Below are 6,978 nucleotides of genomic sequence, written 5' to 3' on the forward strand. Positions count from 1 at the left end.
AGGTAGAGTATTTATTATTTTGTTTGGGTTTCTGTTTCATCTCTGTAACACTGGATATCTTTAGGTGCAAATGGGCGAGACGGAAAGTTTGAGTTAATGGCTTTCTTCTAAGATGGCTGCAACATCCAGTATATTTTCTGAGGCCCTATAATCTTTGGTATTTCTGAAATTGTGCAGCATGCTTGTTGAACATTTTACTGCAGGGAACAGCGAAGAGAGAACACTCGCCTGGAAGTCATGTGCGTTGCATTTATCACCTGTGTCTGAAGAGATTTGTGTGGAACTGAATTTAGCAAGTGGCTTAAGTGTTTGAGACTAAAATGGAAAAAAACAGAAATGATTTAACTGCTTCTTTTGCCCATTATAGCTTTGGTTAAACTTGGTCTTGTATTTGCAGGCTGCCTTTTGGGGCTCAAAGTGGCCCTGTAGCCCGAGCAGAGAGTAGAGCATGCCTACCCCGATGCTTAACTGAAGCATGTGTAGCTCGTGACCTACATAGTCATATAAACCGCAGCAATATTCAGTGAAGATTAGGCGTTGGGTGCAGTTTATTTACGAGTCTCACACGTAGGCTGTCTCATCTAATGAAAGGCAGAGAACGCCGAGATTGGGAGCGGAAGCTTCTTAGAATATTGTACTGCTTTGTGCTATTTGCAGTCCTAAAGCTCTTTGCGTCTTGAGTGAAACTTGAAATTATGTGCCTTGAGTCAAAATGGCTCGGCTTCCAGGAAAAAAAAAAAGAATTGGTGGTATGAGGTACGTTCTGTGTTTAAAAATAGAGCCCGAGTTGGAATTGCCATTGATTTCAAACACTCTGTTTCATTGTAAAATTGAAGTTTGCTAGATGTTTTGTAACCAGTTTCTCTTGCACGTAAGGGTTTAGAAGAAACTGGAAGAAAGCGACTGGCAGTGCATTTTATTGGTGGAAAAGTATTTCTTTGTTCCGGAGTAAACCACGTTACTTAGCAGTGTTAAGAGCCCGACAGACTTGTTTTGCCTCTGGAGCCTGGGGCAATTGGTTTTTGGACAAGCTTAGTACCAGTTTTGCTCGGAATTCATCGAAGATGTCCAAACAGGCAGCAGTAAAACTGTGCTGGTTGGGGACTTCTCGGAGTTTGGTTCAGTTATGGGCTTGCTGTAGGATGTGTTTGATCCTGGGAAAACGAGTCTTTCTGCACTTAGCGAGGAGAGAGATTTTTTTACTTTTTCAGATGGAGAAAGGAAGGGGGTGGTAGATACAAGTGTGTTCGTTTTTTCTTCTGGTGTTAGAGACGTGCTGGATCACTTAACTTTTCCTCACAACCTAAAAAACACCCAAACCCTTGGACGTGCTGCCGTAGTACGTGCGTATTTGTGGCTGGCATCGCTCGACAGCCAAAGCCTACATGCAAAACTTCTGCTGTCCGAGCAAGTGCTGCTCCGTTGTGCAACCCTTGTTGCACCCAGCCAGAGTAACCCCAGCCTCTCTGCCCTGTTTTTTGACTGCAGTTGCTCAGAAAAGGACTTAAAAGATGCTTGACAGATTACACCTCATCTCTCTGCGCTTGCTTAAATGTCGTGCGGGCTTCCTAATGAGCTGCTTGATCTTGCGTCATCAGAAATTTTTAATCAGTGCGCAGCATTGCTGGAGACTGTTTGCACAAGCTAAACACGAAGTTAAAAAATAACTACCTGTGCACACTTTAAAATCGACAGAAACCTGCAAACTGATTCTTGGTTTCGTGTAGCTCTGCTGTCGAAATGATGGCGACGTGTTCTTTCCAAGGTGGGGAAAGTTGACATGGACACTTTATAAAATTTTCTTAGGTGGTGACCTTTTAGAAAAAACCCACAACTGAAGCTAATCTTTATTTATAAACTTAACTAAATGCATCTGATTTTCAGAACATCCACACCTTTGCTGTTAAATATTACAAGAGTAATGCTTTCAAGCTTTACTAGGACTGGTATTGGTTTTGAGCATCTTTTTTTTTTTTTTCTTTAAAGGAGAAGTCTGAGTTCATCTTCCTGATTTCTTACAGCAAGACTGAGGAGGTGTTGGTGCCTGATGCCCTTCAGAAATGATCTTTGTTGGGGCTGGTCAGTGACTTTGGCAAGGACTTGTGTTGAGGACTTGTGAAATTCCCACCCGAGAAGCTCTCGGTTTAGCTCGAGGTGTAATCGCTTGGCCCCGCATCAACACTGGGTCCAGCCTGAGTCTTCACGAGGGCTGAGGAATTCTGAAAGTGCATCTTTCTAGGAACTTGGGTCTGCAGTATAATTACGTGTGACTGCCACCGGCTCCCTGAGATGGTTACGGCGTATTTAGGGGAAGGACGTAGCCCTGAGTGTGGAGTTTATGCGACACTTGCAATGGCTGTTATCGCTGTGGCATAATACATGCGGAAATATTAGTTGCTCTTGATGGCTGCTAGGCCAGTGATCAGATTTCTTTAGGACAAAAATGTTTCTCCTGGGCTCTCCAGTGCTACATTTAATACATCTCATTTAAAAACTCCGGGTTTTATTACCAAAAGGTTGTGAAGTACAGTGGCTGCGGTAGGGGAAACTTATATTTTGTGAGTGCCAGTGTCCCCTTGTGAATCACAGAATCACAGAGTTATTGAGGCTGGAAAAGACCTCTGAGATCATCAAGTCCAGCCTAAATGACATGTTAAGACACTGCATAGGGTACTACAGAATTTTCTACTTTTCTTCCAGTTGAGAGATGACAGTAGTTGCCGTCCCTGTAGGATGATTTCGACACCTAAATCCTCTTTGTTGTGGAAGCAATTGATATGATTTGTTCAGTAATAATAAGATGGAACGAATATGTTTTATTAGTGCAACATGTGCTAAAAATTGTGCAGAAAGTAATAACTAGAAAGTTGAAATTTGATAAGTTATACTTTATATAGTTATATATTTACTCTCTACTGAGTTACTTTTGCCAGTTGTGACTCTCCGGGTGGTTTCTTAAATGAAATTATATTTTTAATGGATTAATGTTGTTGCCACATTAATTCTGTATAAGCTGACAAATTATACTGTGGTACCTTAGCCTAGAGTCTTCCCTTACAACATGTTTAACCAAGAACATGGTTCGTGTGTAATGATTTAAGGGACAGTAGTTGTGTTCTGACAAACTCGAAGTTGAGCTGTCGAACCCCTTAGTTACATTACAGACCAAAGTTTGCTGTCATTAATTGTAACCACCTCCCTTTTAAAGCCCACCTCGTTTCTACACCGAGTTGCCTGGTGAGTAATCCGAGTCTCGGAGCTACACATGGTTTGTATTCGTGTACTGTGCCTAATGTAGGGTGGATATTGAAAGTTAATTACTGCAGAGCTTTCTCAGGGTGTAAATGGGGATCTAGCCTGGAGTTGTGAGTAGCGGTTGCTGGTTATGCTTGATGCCTCTTCTTAAATACTGAAGCAGTTGTGGGTTCCTTTGGTTTGGCACTTCGCTGAAGGCTTTTAGGATTAAAGCTGTGTGTGTTTGTGCCTTCACGCCAGTTATTAGGATGGTGACTTTTTTTTTTTTTAGACTGCAAGAAGGGAATTTATTTGAAAATAAAGGAAAAATCCGAAGTGGTCCCGCAGAGCCAACATCTCTTCTGAAACACACGAGTGCTTTGTGGGCGGTTGACTCCGCTTTGGGTTCAGAGATTGCTGGTAATTTTTGTACTTTACCTTAGCCCTACATTGATATTTCAGATGTAAACAAATCCTTGTTCCAGTTTCTAATTCAGGCTCTTTGCTCCTCTCATCATCTGCCTCATTTACCGTCTTGCCTATAAGGCCCTGAAAAAGAGAAGTTCTGTAGAATGGAAGTAAATAATCATGCACTTAGGCCATGTATCATGCTTCGTAAATCTAGGTTATCTTAATAACGATTTTTAGGCAACGCAGCTAAGGTAGTGGGCTCTTTGATTCAGATGGTAATTGACTGTGCAGCTCAAAAAAATGAAACTCATCTGCTCTGTGTTTGGGATGATGACTATCGTAAAAGCTGGCATTGTTCCCTTTAAAGATAAAGTCCCAGCCTCACAGCCCCAACGTGCAGCAATGCATAAAATCTGCTTAATAGCCTTCTTTTATTTTTTTTTTTTTTTTTTTAGCGAAGTGCTTAAGAAATGTCTTCATAAACTTCGTTCTGCCTTTGTGGAGCTGCAGTATAATAGCTTTTAATTGCGTGATTAATTTTCTTAGAGGCCTCCTGCTTAACTCAGTGCATTGCTTGGGTATACATCGGGCTAGAATTGTAGTAGTTCTGTATTTTCTATTGTGTGGGTGAGTTAGAGAAGTAATGTCTTTTTTTTTTTTTTTTTTTTTTTTTTTTTGTATGAACGTTTAGAGGAGGAAAAGCACTACATCTCCACAGAATTAAATTAATATTACATACTCAGGGCTCTAGGTTGAGAAACAGTTTGTTAGGATGGCCTTAAGTCTTGATCTGCTACTTACCTTTATATTCTCTTGGGTCACGACCCCTCCCCCTCAAATTAAGAGTTCATAAATTCATACAAATCCTAGTTTTTGGAGCTGATGTTTTATAAAGCTTTTCAGTGTGATATATTTGTCTTCCAGCCCGAGCTATTTTAAATTCTCTTGTGTCTGAAAGTTTTGGATGTCCTTTCAGACTTGGAAAAAGTTGAGACTGAGCCATTTTTTCACTTCCTGACAGTAAATATCAAAGGAATGGCTCTCTGTGCTGACCTTTTTTTTTTTTTTTAACTGAATAAAATTCTTATATTTTACTCCGAAGTGCTTGAGGTTAGTATATGCTTAAGTACATGTTGGTGCTTTTTTAAAGGAGATCGTGCAAACTGTGGCAGAGAACACGTCCCAGGGAGGTCTTGTACTCTGTCTTGAAAGAGTTTATGCTGCTTTTAGTTCCTGGGTTAAAACAGGAGAGTGGTGTGGCTTTGGAAATCTCAGGCTAAGATGTGACAGTTGAGCTTCTTGTCGGTATTATCCTTCCTCTTGAGCAGACCAGTTGAGCAGACGTGTTACCTTGAAGACGGCTGCCCAGCCTCGCACATCCAGTTGGCCTCTGGCGCCGGCAAGGTGGGATGCAGCTTTTTCCAAAGCTGGAGCAGGAACAAAGAGCTTTCTTTGACCTCTCTGTGTTTTCACCTCTCGTTGGGGTAGGAGGGTTTTGTTCGGTGCTTTAGACCTGGACGTGGAGTTGAGTAGGGAGTTGAGGCCCCACCTTTGACTCCTCAGCTGAAAGGTTCTTCCTGTCACATTTTTTGAGATGGATGTTATAATGTGCCATGGTTGTGTCTCTGTTTTCTCTTGGCTTTTCCTTAGTAGAAAGGGTGGCTTGTCAGCTATTTTAGAGGAATTTGCAGCTCTTCACAAGAAGCTCATGTTCCCTTTACTATCTGCATGCTTTCCTATCGCTATATGTGATTCCAAACCACGTTCAAATGGGAGTTTAAGACCTCTTTTTCTCAGTCTATGTCAGAACAAGCTCTTCTGTAGAGCAGACATCTTTTTATGCCTCTCTGTTACCGTATTTTGTATTTATGCTGAGGTTTACGAGGCTGTTTTGCAAAAAGTGGAGCCTGCTCATTACATAGATTGTGTCTGTTGTCTTTTTTTTTTTCCTCCTCCCAGTATTCTTGACATTACTAGCTGTTCAGCAAAGCCTCCATATGGCCGAGAGCACCAGGACATGTTTTATACACCTCATGGAAGATGGGAGAGACTTGCTGCGGGAATATTTCCCAAATGCACTAGGTCTAAAAGCTCTGCTATGGGATAGAATCGTCTTGAGAATGTAGCTGGTTCCAGAGAAAACCTGGCAGTATCATTCCTTTTCATCTTCTAATTTACTTCTTCAGGCTGCAGGAATTTTGAGTTCCCTCCAGACCTGTCGTCAGCCCCATGGCCCAATCTGGCCGGGTTTGGCTCCTGAATATGAAATGGTTCCATGTCTTGGTTGCTGCGTTTAAATTACAAGCCGAAAGGTGAAAAAAATAATAAGAAAATGAAAGGAAAGAAGGAAAATGGTTGTAGTTGAGATGTGGAGCATTAAGGAGTTAAACGCATTTGTTGTAAATCATAAAATGTTTCTCTCGGCCACATCTGAGTTGGTCTCTTTTCGTGTTCTTTAAGGCACAGATGGTAGAGTTGGCAAGTGCAGCTGGCTGCCTGCAAGGAATCCTCCTTTGCTCTGAAGAACTTTCTTCCTGTTCATTTCCTCTATACTTCCGGATTATCCAGACTCGTAGAAAAATAGTAAACTTACTTTGCATTCCGTGCTGGCTAATGGAAATACCTCCTATTAAAAAAAAAAACAACCACCAAAGCTACACAGGCTAAACAGTACATACGTTAGGTCCCTTTTCTAGATTTGGCTGGGTAGATTTTCCTGTGGCTTTTTTTTTTTTCCTTTGTAGGGATGCTGTCAAGAAAATGGCATTAATAAGAGCTTGCCCATTTGTCAGGACTCTCAAATCTGTTTGAGGACGGAGTGTGGACGCTTCTCGTAACGCTCCGGCTGTAGCTTCAGGCTGTCAAGCTGTTGAACAGCAAGAACAGTTCTTTCTTCCTTGCTGTTGCTTATACAGACGTGTTGAAGCTGGAGTTGAAGGTTCGCACGCGAACGCTTCGTCGCTGGTTCGGGCCAGACGCGCCGCTAGCCCGCGTTGCGTGGTTACTGAAGTCGGAGTTCCTGAAAACTGCAGACAAACGGAGGTGACAAAGCAACTTTGGGGAGATTTCGAAGGCGAGTTCCCCTGCTCTTTGGTGTCCCTGTCAAACGGGACTTGGCAGATGGCAGCTTGGCCGCCCCACGCGCGGGGCTGGCTTTTCCTTTGCAGCCTGGAGGGCGGCGGGTGATGCCGAGCGGAGCAAAACTGAGAGCAGCTTGCGCGCTGGCGAGGAGCGGGCTGCTGAGCAGCGGATTAAAGCGAGGACATGCCTTGCTTGCCTGAACTGGAAGTGAAAATTTGCATTCTTGGCAGTTGCAAAGCTTCCACACACCCC

Source organism: Apaloderma vittatum, unplaced genomic scaffold (genome assembly GCF_000703405.1).
Source record: "Apaloderma vittatum isolate BGI_N311 unplaced genomic scaffold, ASM70340v1 scaffold5968, whole genome shotgun sequence".
NCBI classification, from domain to species: domain Eukaryota; kingdom Metazoa; phylum Chordata; class Aves; order Trogoniformes; family Trogonidae; genus Apaloderma; species Apaloderma vittatum.